Genomic DNA, 13,421 nt, shown 5'->3' on the forward strand with positions numbered 1-13,421 from the left:
GCGTATGTCATTGGTAGGGTTTGATGTGGAGAAAAGGATAACTTCACTTTTGTCTTCATTGAGTTTTAGAAAATGTTGAGATGTCCAGCTATTGATATCAGAGAGGCAGGTGGTGAGTTGATTTAAGTTGTTGTTGTTACGGGAACGTAAGGGGACATATATCTGAGAGTCATCGGCATAGCAATGATATTGTACATTATGGTTTCTGATGATTTGGCCAAGGGGAAGCATATAAACAGAGAAGAGGAATGGACCTAGAACCTAGAAAATGACAGGGAGCTGGTGAAGACACAGGAGAGTCTTGGAAGTGAGGAGAGAGAAGAGGACTGGATTTGTTTCAAAGTTAAGGCAGCATAAACCGGTTGGCAACTACAACTTCAGGAGGGCTCAGCAAACAAATCCTGATGAGGATGATGGGATACGATCAAACAGCTGCTACAGAGAAGTATTTCACATTCTTCCATCAGCCCATCTTTCAAAGATGAAGAAAGTATCTTTGAAGCTCACTGATGTGATGTTTTTAACAAAGAGGTTCAATAATAGCTCAGAGATTTATTATAGTATTTGAAACTGGGTAAAATAAGTACGGTAACTCTGCCCCATATAAGACTGTGACTGTTCTTCCATGCAAGTTTACATCACAGTTCAACCTTTGAGATTTTTGATATCCTTGATGAGCTAACATGCTAACACACCTGTCTGTTACCTGCTCCCTGTAACCCTGTGTGCTGTCTATTTAAGCCACTAAGCTGTTTTTTGATTGAAGTTATTCTACTGTGTGTTTCGCATTTCAATCCTACCTCATCTTCCAACTTTCATAATTTCATGAAAACAAACAGCAACAATGATCATCCAAAACTTGCCTCAAGGCTTTTCTTAACTGTTTAAACTGGCACAAGTAACAAGAAAACCAAAAGGGTGCTTAAAAAGCTCAGCCAAAAGGATTTGCCTTAAGCCAAAAAATTTACTTTAAGACATCCATGCAAAAAAACAAACAAAGGAACAATCATGGACTTTATAAAACACGGACGTAGCCTCGGTGATGTCTGCCTTTGGTGTCTAAAGAGGCTTTTTTGAGGCCCAATGATGGCGGCCATTGGGCTGACCCAATCTAATTATGGTCACCCAAAACAGAGGCAAGTAAGTGGTGCTGAGCCAAGCTTTTAGCTTCCTGGCAAAAGCTGCAAGACTGTCAAATTGTAAGTCAACTCACCTGTGGCCCTAATAATGCAAATGTATGTATAACTCCTTGCCTTTATATTGTCTTGATGGATGCATTATAAAAAATGAATCCCCATACAGTGTGTACAACTGAAGACACAGGCTATACAGACCAAAAGTTCTCTCATCATGGGCAACATGAGATCTCTGGCTAATAAGACGGACGAGCTAACAGGACTAGCCAGGAGTCAGACGGAGTTTCGGGAATGTAGCATTTTGTGCTTCATGGGCTGCATCGTCTCCATTGACGGCTTCCAGACTGTCCGGGCAGACCGGGATAGCACTGAGAGCGCTGTGTGACCATATTATCTGCACAGGGAGATCTCACATGTCATACTGGTAGCTGTTTACATCCCACCTCGGCGTCCAACGTTCTCAACGCTGCCATAGCCAGACTCCAGACAGACCACCAGAGTGCCCTCCTCCTGATCTCCAGGGACTTCAACCATGTCTTTATTTACTACAGCGCTTATTATTGTATTTGTATAAATGTTTTTGTATCGGAGCAACTGTAATGACTGAATGTCCCTGGGATAAATAAAGTATTTCTGATTCTGATTCTGATTAACAGGTGGTAATCAATACTTTCTGCAGTAAAGTTGGGACCTAATGGGCATTCCTTGGCTTTTGCAGCCAGCCTCTAGTGGACACTTGAGGAACTGCAGTTTTTTTGCACATCTTTGATGGCTTCATTTGTCAGCCTGTGAGATTGCCACTTGACTAAAAGTCCTTTTGACTTTAAGCCATAATACCTAAGTCAGGACCTGAGTTATTGTTTGTTATGTGCACCTGTGACAAATTTTATTTGCTGCCGTAAGCATCCTCCTGCTGTGGACGTTCTGGACACCTCGTCTCATCACTATCACAGCTCCCTCTCTCTCTTATTCTCTTCTATCCCTCTTTCCAGACCCAACTTGGTCGAGGCAGATGTGTGTCTAACATGAGTCTGGTTCTGCTCGAGGTTTCTGCCTGTTAAAGGAAGTTTTTCCACGCCGCTGTAACTAGCTAGGTGCAATGCTCATGGTTGATTAAGGTGGGGTACGACTGAGTCTAGAGTACGGTCTAGACCTGCTCTGTTTGTAAAAGCGTCTTGAGATAACGTTTGTTGTGATTTGGCGCTATACAAATAAAGATTGATTGATTGATTGATGATATTTCATTCAGCTGTATACCTTCTGTTGTTGAATGATAGTGAAGTTGATTTGTCTTGAGTTTGGCAACGTCAAAATAAGGTTCAGTTTTATAAGTTTTAGGTCATTTCAAATTCTGTGTGTGTGTGATACATGTGTGTGTCCTCCCATCAGCTCTGGCCCATTTATCATTGCATGAGAAAATGTTTTTATTCTCTGGAGTGTGAATTGTGAAGTGGCTTGTTCTCTCGCTCTCTTCAACCATGGCTGCTCACAAATTGGTGACACATCATGTTGATTTTTTAATGACTTTGGATGAATACTGTTTCGGTTCATCTTCTGGATCCCTGAGACTGAAAACACGACCCGGCAAAGGTGAAAACCAAAGACAGCTACAGCACACATAACACAGATGGTCCTTGTGTTTTATAAGGAAACAGGAAGTAGTAAATAAAGCAGATACACACTTAGCTGTGAGGATGATTCAACCCTTTCCACTAAGAATCCCCTGAGTCTGCTGAATGTTTATAGCAGACCCTGTGTCACATGATGACACGCCTCATCCCACGCCTTGTGAGTAGACGACCCCGTCTTAATAAGACCCCGCTGCAGACTGAGGATGAGTAATTTGGCTTTTAAGCGTTTACCGAACGTGTGATTGACAGAGGGTGAGTGCGAGGGCAGCGAACGCGAGCCAGATCCGAGGGCTGGTTTGTGCAGATGTTGATGAGATCTGTTGGATGTAATGGGAACCAGTGACCCCATGAAGCCATCACTGATGAGCAGATCAATACACATCCAGACAATTGAAAGCAGTGTGTGTAATGTGTTACAATGGGTCCTTTTCAACCTCCCCACCTCTTTTATATGTCATCTATTCTTCTTCTTCTTACCATCTCTTTGCTCTTTTCATCTCAGCTACCTACTTCAGGTGTTTTTCATCTACCTATCCTCGCTCAGTGTCGCCTTTCCTCCTCCTTCCACTCTTCACATCACTAAACGTCCCCCTCCTTGTCTGTTTCCATCACCTACATTTGCCCTTCCTCTTACCTGCCTCTCTCCTCTTTTCCATCACTTCATATCACTGATCTTTCCTTCACTTCTCCTCTTTCCAACAACCTACCTCAATCTCCTTTCCCTCTATCCAACCCCCACCCTCCTCTCCCTCCATCCATCCCTCAGTCGTGACTCTCTGCAAGCTCCCCCCCTTGATTTTTTTCCCCCACTCCCTCTGTCCATAACATGACTGGCACGACTCTCTGGTCCAGAGGGAGCCGGCTGGGAGACCTGGAGCCATATGCTACTAGAGGAGAGGAAATGAGGAGGTGTGAGAGGGGGAAATTAGTGCAGGGATATATGAAAAAGAAAGGATATAGCCGCCTAAGAGGAGGAAGGGAGGTAATGAGACAGAGTGAGACGAAATAGGGAAAATGGACAGATGGTAGAAGAAGTCTCCTTAAGGAGAAGGAGGGAAGAAAGAAAGGTTTAAAATAAAACAACAGAGGAGAAGTTTGAGGAAAAACCAAGGACAAAAAGAAGGTTTTGAGTGTCTTCATCGTTTCGCCAATTAGAGATCGGCCATTAATCTCTGCTGCTTTGGACTTGTGCACGAGTCAAGAGATGGCAAGCAAAGGTGAGGATTTAATGAAGTCCACACACACACACACACACACAAATAAACACACACATCTGTGAATATTCAGTGTGTAGATTTTAGCATACAGAGTCAGTCAAGTCCATGCAGTCGTGCAAAAGAAGCAGTTCCTGTGCTCTCTCGCTCGACTTTTTCCTCCATGCTCCTTGGTTTTTCTGATCCGTGTCTTTCCCTATGGAGGTGCTTCTTGCTGCACACACTGTACAGTTCAGTTCATGCATTATTCAGACCTCTCATGTAAACAATTGAGCTCCAGGCTCCAGTGATCCCAACCCTAAAGGTGGCGGTGTGCTTCTCAGAGGCGCCTGTAGTTCAAATAGCTTGATCCAGCCTCACCGATCTGATCACTTTCCCACACCAGCTTTCTCATGTCTGTATTTTTCCCTTCTTTTCACAAATATTCCCATCCCTTTGTCTATGGATGACCAAGTGCAACTCTATGAATGCCTCCAGAAAGAGAGGTCTAAATATTTGTAGCCATCCCTTTAGTGTTTATTTCATTTTTCATTTGTAGACTACATGTGTGGCCTTTGCCTTCACAAGGACACCAAGGATAGACAGAATACAAATGGAAGAGAGAGCAGGGATGGCATGTAAAGGTTAGAAGGACTACAATGAACACAGGCCAATACAGCTAGGATTGTGCCAGTGCAAATTGGATGCACTCTAAGTAGGAGTGTAACAACTCATCGATCTGGATCAGTCAGTTGATTGGTTGACGATCATCTAATCAAACGTTGGAAGGTCTAAACATCGATCTACATTATCTTTAAGACATGCTTTTATTTTGAAATTCCAACTGCTTGCCTCTTCCAGGGTTCCAGAGTTTCCGCCAAGGTGTGCCTGCACATATTTCTGAAATTTCAAACAATAGTAGCAGTAAGATGAGAATAGCAAGCAGCTGAGATAAAGAGAATGAAGAAGATGTTCACTCTCCTTTCAGGAATAAATCAGCTGCGTGGAAATACTTTAGATTTCTGAGAGATGAGTAAACAGACGAAACAACCGCGATACAAAAACACAGGAAACACGACGAGCCAGACCTCTGATAAAGAAACATGATATTGATCTGCATGCTAACATTAGCATTACCAGATATGGCGCTACCTGCTCAACACCTCTGCTGTGATGCAAGAAGATGTTCTCTGTTTCCCCTTAACAATAAAGGTTGAGTATTGACCTTGTTTATTTCTGAGTTCTTGCATGACGAAAATGTGTTAATGTACAAAATAAACCGTTCAGAAGACACTAAATATGAGTTCCTGAGTATATATAAAAATCAGAATTTGATATATCTAAACCAGAGGTATTCATCTAAAATGCAAAGAGGTCCAGTTACAGAAAAATTCTTGAAGCAAAGTTCCAGAAGATCATAATGTCTAACTATTTAGTGCGATATATCTGCATGTAATCAATACCTGACTCTCAAATCAAATGAATTCAGTACGATTAGGAACTATTTGACAAAATGTAAACATATCTCTCTTTTTTTTTCTCCACCTGCATCCCTGTCTGTCTTTCAGCCTTGAATGCACAGAACTGATTGGCTGAGCTCAATCACATGGGATGGGTTAACTCGCATGCAATTGGTCTGTACGTTTCCTCATCTGCAAAACCACTACCATAAGGACTACAGGTTTTTAAGGCAAGGCAAGGCAGCTTTATTTGTACATGACACATTTCATACACGAGGGCAACTCAATGTGCTTTACATTAAAACTTTAAAAGCAGATCAGCAATGTATTTTGGGCCTAAACCATTCAGTGCTTTATAAACCATCAGGAGGATTTTAAAGGTGACATATCACGCTTTTTTCATCAATATATCTTGGTCTAAGAGGTCCCCAAAACATGTCTTTAAAGTTTATGCTCAAAAAAACACTTTGAAATCAGATTTTGGTCTGCCTGAAAAGCCCTCTTCTTCAGTCCTCCTCAGAACACTCTGTTTTCTCTCTGACCACGCCCCCTCAGGAAGTGGATGTGCCCTCGGCTCTCCAGCACGTTGATCTAATGTTTACATGTTGGCTGAATATACACGGCTGCTCACAGATCGCGTTACTTCAACCCTCTGAATCTGATCCAGAATCTGATCCTGATGGAGAGGCGCCTGCAGCAGGACCTTTCTGAAGGATTGGTCACAGATTTAGTGTTTCTTGTTGTTTTATTTATCAGTATGTCGATGTGTGTCTTGGTACACAGCTACGAACATGTAGCTATGTGGCTATGCTAACTAGCGCTAGCACTTGTCCATGATAAATAAAAATCATCCACTAGATCTTCAAATCTGCAGACGTGGGGAGTAAAACCGACCTCTGCCAGAAAGGCAGCAGGACCTTTTCTGAAGGATTGGTCACAGATTCTGTGTTACTTGTTGTTTTATTTGTCAGTATGTTGACGTGTGTCTTGGTACACAGCTGCAGCTACGACATGTAGCTATGTAGCTATGCTAACTAGAGCTAGCACTTATCCATGATAAATAAAAATCATCCACTAGATCTTCAAATCTGCAGACGTGGGGAGTAAAACCGACCTTTGTGTTTATTAAGACAGCCTACAATTAGCATGCCTCCCTCCTAAGCTCCTTGTTAGCACACATGTGCTCTGACTCCGTGACAGACCGGATATTGTTGTGACGTAACAAAAACACTGAAGTCTGAAACGGCTCGTTTCACACACATTTACAGAAAGGTGTAGAAATCAGAACAGGGGCAGAATGGATTTTTTTCATTCTCGGGGGGTTTGTAGACAGGGACACATATTTCAGGTAGAGAACCATTAAAAAGTCCATTTTGCATGATATGTCACCTTTAAAGTCTATTCTCTGACAGACAGGAAGCCAGTGTAGAGATCTAAGAACTGGAGTGATGTGGTCTACTTTGTTGGTCCTTGTTAGGACTCGAGCAGCAGCATTCTGTATGAGCTGCAGCCGTCTGATGGACTTTTTAGGGAGTCCTGTAAAGACCCTGTTACAGTAGTCTAGTCTGCTGAAGATAAATGCATGGACGAGTTTCTCCACATCTTCCTGAGACATAAGTCCTTTAATTCTTGATATATTCTTAAGGTGATAGTAGGTGAAAGCACAGCCTTCTGTTTTGGCTGTTTGTCCGGGTCTGTATGGAACGGCTTCAAGGTCAGGACCCAGATCGTGGTCCACCAGTTGGTGACGCTTAAATAGAACCTTGTACATTCAGTTTAAGGTGGTAAAACACCAATGTGCATAGTTATGGTCGTAACATAAAGGTATTTAAGGGCTCTTGATGTTCAATGATACCAAAAACATGTGCAGGTCTTTGTCCCATGATAGCCAGCCTCTTCCTCCACCTTCCTGTATCTTCACTGAGAACAACCTTTAACTCTCTGGATTCCTGGAGAGGTCAGACAGCATGTATGAGCATTTTGAGCCCCTAAAGTTACACATCTACACCCTAACCTCATATTAAAGAGGGATGCATCAGGATTAAATGGAGAAAGAGGAAGTAAGGATCTATTCAGGATGCACTTTCAGATCTTTGGAGGCCAGTTTGATATATTAAAAAAAAAAAAAAGAAAGTGCTGCCACGGTAAACCAGCTGATCCTGAAAAGCAGCTGACAGCATGATTGACTGACACTCAGGAAACATTATCTTAAAATAAGCTTGCGTGCTTCACAGGTGAAGTTCATTGCCGGATACAGAGTTCATCTCTTTTTAGCAACACTGTCAGGCAGAAAATGGAAGAGGAAGTCAAGAATGCATGAAGAAATTAACGGTGACGGTTTGAGGTTGGTCTTTAACATAACGGTCGGACTTAAAGAGGCTTAAAAATAACTGGTTTGTTGTGCAAGGACCTTAAAATAAAACAATCAAGCGACACGAAAACACAACTTTTGTCCCTTTAAGACAAAACTACCACAAACATCCTTCTCTCTGTCTCTTATCTCCTGTTTTCTCCTCTGTTTCACACTCATGTTCTCTCACGCAGGTCTTTTACAAACCACCAACCAAGCAGACACAGTCCAACTAGCTGTGTGGAAATCAGTCTAATCACGCTTCCCCCTGCAGACCGCAGAAGAATGACTCTTTCATTCCTCCGACTGGAATCATTACATCTGCTGGGCTTCCAGCGGGGGCGGCAAGAGTCATATAAACAGCAGCATTCAATCACGCGTGTTTACATACAGGCTTTCATGCACGGCAGAGAGGTACATAAACAGACCTGATGCATGTTATCGGCTCATACTAAAAAACCGTGAGCCGTGCCTCGTGGACACGTCCATAAACGTGTGCACACGCATCGCCGTGAACGCCGGCACACACTGAGACAACATGCGGTGGCTTTTGTTGCCTGGAAACCAAAAGTTTCTTTGCACAATATAATTTCCTAGAACAAAGTGATGAAGAGATATGGAAATGTGGGAAATCAAGAGACAAATAGAGGGAGGGAGATAAAAGAGGAATATCATAAAAATATGAGGATAGCGAATGAGCAGAATGCACAAATACAGTATCTCACAAAAGTGAGTACACCCCTCACATTTCTGCAAATATTTAATTGTATCTTTTCATGGGACAACAGTGAAGAAATGACACTTATATATAGACACTTAAATAGTCAGTGTACAGCTTGTATAACAGTGTAAATATACTGTCCCTTCAAAATAACTCAACACAGCCATTAATGTCTAAACCACCGGCAACAGAAGTGAGTACCCCCCTAAGTGAAGTGTCCAAATTGGGCCCAAAGTGTCAATATTTGGTGTGGCCACCATTATTTCCCAGCACTGCCTGAACCCTCTTGGGCATAGAGTTCACCAGAGCTTCACAGGTTCCCACTGGAGTCCTCTACCACTCCTCCATGACGACATCAAGGAGCTGGTGGATGTTAGAGACCTTGTGCTCCTCCACCTTCCGTTTGAGGATGCCCAACAGATGCTCAATAGGGTTTAGGTCTGGAGGCATGCTTGGCCACTCCATCACCTTCACCCTCAGCTTCTTTAGCAAGGCAGTGGCCGTCTTGGAGGTGTGTTTGGGGTCGTTATCATGTTGGAGTACTGCCCTGCGGCCCAGTTTCTGAAGAGAGGGGATCATGCTCTGCTTCAGTATGTCACAGTACATGTTGGCATTCATGGTTCCCCTCAATGAACTGTAGCTCCCCAGTGCCGGCAGCACTCATGCAGCCCCAGACCATGACACTCCCACCACCATGTTTGACTCTAGGCAAGACACACTTGTCTTTGTACTCCTCACCTGGTTGCCACCACACACACTTGACACCATCTGAACCAAATAAGTTTATCTTGGTCTCATCAGACCACAAGACATGGTTCCAGTAATCCATGTCCTTAGTCTGCTTGTCTTTAGCAGACTGTTTGCAGGCTTTCTTGTGCTTCATCTTGAGAAGAAATGTGAGGGGTGTACTCACTTTGGAGAGATACTGTATGAGCTGACATATTAAGCAATGAGACCTCAAAAGTTTGTTTTAAAAACTCATCACCAAGACAGAAAAACAGACTGAGGAAAAGAGGAATGTCTGAGCAGTGACTGGAGATGCTGACTTGAAAGAAGAGTGCACAGTTTATTCCACATTCACACGTGATCTATTCCGCTGCAGCAGACTTTGCAAATAGAAGCACATCCCTTCAGATGATTCAATACATCCAGGGATACATTAACTTGGTCTGATTGGAAAACAAGTTTTAATTAAGTGACACGCTGCTATTCAAAGCCATTAAAGCAGAAACTCTTCTGCCTCTCTTCTATCAATCTCAGACTCTCATGAATGAACGACTACTCACATTGAATAGAGTAATATGCAAATAGCCAATTCACATTAGAGCCTGAGAGATGAGAGGGAGATTTTAGTTGCTTTTGGGATGTTTTTTGAGTTTCAGCCCAAATGTCATCACTGTTTGGATTAAAGATACTTTTAATTTCATAATGGTGTTCCTACCAATTGAAACTATAAAATTACCAGGGACCAGCCAAGGACTAGGGGTGTAGCAGTTCATCAAATGGTTCAACAATGATCCAATGAAATTGATGGAAAGTCTGGTCATTAATCTACACCGTCATCTTCAAGATGCGCTTTTATTGTGAAATTCCTACAGCTTGCCTTTTAGTTTCTACCCTGGTGTGCATGCACATTAGCCCTCAAGCTAGGGTTGGCATTACTATACCAACTTTTTCTGCAGAAATTGAACCACAACTCCCAACATGGGATGAGTTTATCATCTGTAAAGACGTGAGGCAAGAATAGAAAAATTTGTGTTTGAAAATTGAGCACAGCGTTAGCTCAGTCAGGCCACAAAGTCAAGATCAGCTCACAATACGACATCTGATTCAATGCCTTCCCCTATCAGCTGACAGCTCAGCCGATTACCTTCAATGCATCCACCTGGCTAACATCAAAGCCTGGGTGTTCTTCCTAAACTGCCTTAGCCTGTCTCCCCTTCCTGATTCTTCTGCAAACCACCTCCATAACCCTAACCCTAATCCTAACCCTAACCCTAACCCTAACCTTAACCTTAATCCTAACCCTAACCCTAACTCTAACCTTAATCCTAACCCTAACCCTAACCCTAACCTTAATCCTAATCCTAACCCTAACCTTAATCCTAATCCTAACCCTAACCCTAACCTTAACTCTAACCCTAACCCTAACCCTAACTCTAACCCTAACCCTAACTCTAACCCTAGCCCTAACTCTAACTCTAACCCTAACCCTAACTCTAACCTTAATCCTAACCCTAACCCTAACCTTAATCCTAACCCTAACCCTAACCCTAACCTTAATCCTAATCCTAACCCTAACTCTAACCTTAATCCTAACCCTAACCCTAACTCTAACCTTAATCCTAACCCTAACCCTAACCCTAACCTTAATCCTAATCCTAACCCTAACCCTAACCCTAACTCTAACCCTAACCCTAACCCTAACCTTAACTCTAACCCTAACCCTAACCCTAACCTTTATCCTAACCCTAACCCTAACCTTTATCCTAACCCTAACTCTAACCCTAACCCTAACCTTAACTCTAACCCTAACTCTAATCCTAATCCTAACCCTAACCCTAACTCTAACCCTAACTCTAACCCTAACCCTAATCCTAAACCTAACCCTAATCCTAACCCTATCCTGTCTGGTCCTTTAGTTTCAGGCATTTTGAACTGTGAAAACACGTCTGCTGGCTATTCTGAATCGACTTGTTCTCTGATATCAGAGCAGGGAGAAAGGCCCTGGTGACCCCCAAAAGTAATCAGTAAAATCTTAAAATAGATCTGAAACATGCTGGAAACAAGGCCGGTATAAAGATGTTTTGGTTCTGGTTGAAGACCTGGCAGCTGAATTCTGTACAGCCTGGAGTCAATCAATAGATTCTTGGTTAGTGTCAGTAGAAAGCCTGTTGCAGTTGTCAGAAGATGAAAAGCTGTCGAGTCTTTTCTGTGTCTTCAGAAGCGGAACAACATTTTAAAATATTGCTCAAAAGACAGAAGACTACACAAGTGTTAGATAAGAAAAACAAATCCATCACAACCATGGAGTATAGATCGATTTGAGGTTCAACATAACCCAAATGGTTTTCATCAACATAACAGATTTAAATGATGCATCAATGAATCACATCCAGAGCTGGTTGTATAGATTTTGTTCTTCCACTGGGCCAAATGTATAATCCAAACACACACACACACACACACACATATGAATGCATCTAACTTTTAAGTAGTTGCATATAACACACCGGCTGTTAGACTATTGAACTCATTATTGGACTTCACAAACATTGACACCCCATGGGAGGCGTTGTAGAGCATCTGCCTTCACCCTGACCTTTCCTCACACATTCCTACACACTCACATTAACAAGGCGTTTGCCTCCGTATATCTCCAAGTCCACGCTGGGAGAAAGTAATTCTCCAGAGCCCTACGTGAGAGCCCGAGGGGTGGTGATCCCTTTCACAGCCTGCTAGACTTTTCCCACCCTGACCCCGTTACCCTCGGTGTCAATGCTCTTTGATTGGGTCAGAGCTTCCAGGCTCGCTAATTGGCTATTTGGCACGACAGATGACTTTTAATTTATTTGGACGGGTGGTAATTGGAAGCCTTTCGAGGCAAAAGCTCACAAGCTCAACAAGGAATACCAGAGGAAGGAGAACGATGAGGAAGTGAATAATAATCATGTGGATGATGTTACTCTAAAGGGCAGCGGTTTGATTCCCTCAGACTGGTTTGAAGGTGTCCGTGAGGCAGCTTATTTCTTACTTTTTACAATTAAAATGTCTCCATGGAAAGTCCCTTCTTGCTTTTATGGGGTAAATTTAAACTTCAGTTGTGGAAAAAAATGTGTGTATGCTGCAAATCATGTTCAATATTGGCTCCATATCACATGGTGTGCTTTGGGATGAAGCTACCTTTAGTTGAGGATTCAGTGGACCTTCAGTCCTTCAACGAACATGCTAACTTTGATCACAGTTAATCCCTTAATTCTGTTCCAAATTAACAGAAGTTAAATTAACCCAAGTCCATGCTCTTGCTCAAGTTGTCTGCAATCCATCTCACCATGCAAGAGCAAGGTCTGCATCCTTCTTCATTCTCAAGTAAACAAATTGACTGTTGTCAGGAGTAGCATGTGTCTGCACAACCAGAGGCTGCAGATTCAGGACCACAGTTTTGAGACGTTGTTGTATGCGATGGTACCACCTAGTGCATCAGATCCCCAAGGACCGCATCTTATGTGAGGTTTTGGTGTTTCCATTTTTAGCGTCTAACCATGACCCTTGCCTTAGCTAACCCTGACTACAAGTTACTGTCATAACAACACAAGGGTCGAGGAGATGTGGTCCCAGAATTGTGGTTCCTTAACTGCAGCCTCAAGCTCTGCAGACACAGGATATTGGATGGGTAGGCAGCGCCACACAACTCTGGAGAAACTCAGTATGCCTTCATCACAAGTCACACTGGTGCCATAAGGTGGCAGGAAGTTTTAGCATCTATCCCAACTTCTGTCCTCTCGTTGGTTGGGATTTCATGAGACAGATGAGTCAGCAGTGTGATAACGTTGATAGCTTTATAGTGAATCAGAAGAGCCGGCTCACATCGAGAGAGAGCCGGCTCCCAGTTTTCTTCCTTTCCCTGCTTAGCTCTCACAGTGCTCAGCCCCAGCTCTGCTCACAGCAGAACTTTGTTCTGATTGGTCAGCATGGCGGCCATGCGGCCAATCACATGTGAGGATATAGGATACAGGTGATGGAGGGGAGGCTGTGTATCGTGGCTTCATCTGTTCCTTCTGAGAGGGTTAGGGTTAGGGTTCTTCTCAGAGACCGGGCAAATACTCACTGAGAGGAGAAATCGGGTCAGACCATCCCAGCTGTTTGCTCCAGTTTGGTTCTGGTTCTGTTTGCTCGAGTTTGGTTCGGTTCTGGTTCGGTTCCGATTCGG

The sequence above is a fragment of the Notolabrus celidotus genome, chromosome 7 (assembly GCF_009762535.1).
Source record: "Notolabrus celidotus isolate fNotCel1 chromosome 7, fNotCel1.pri, whole genome shotgun sequence".
Taxonomy (NCBI): domain Eukaryota; kingdom Metazoa; phylum Chordata; class Actinopteri; order Labriformes; family Labridae; genus Notolabrus; species Notolabrus celidotus.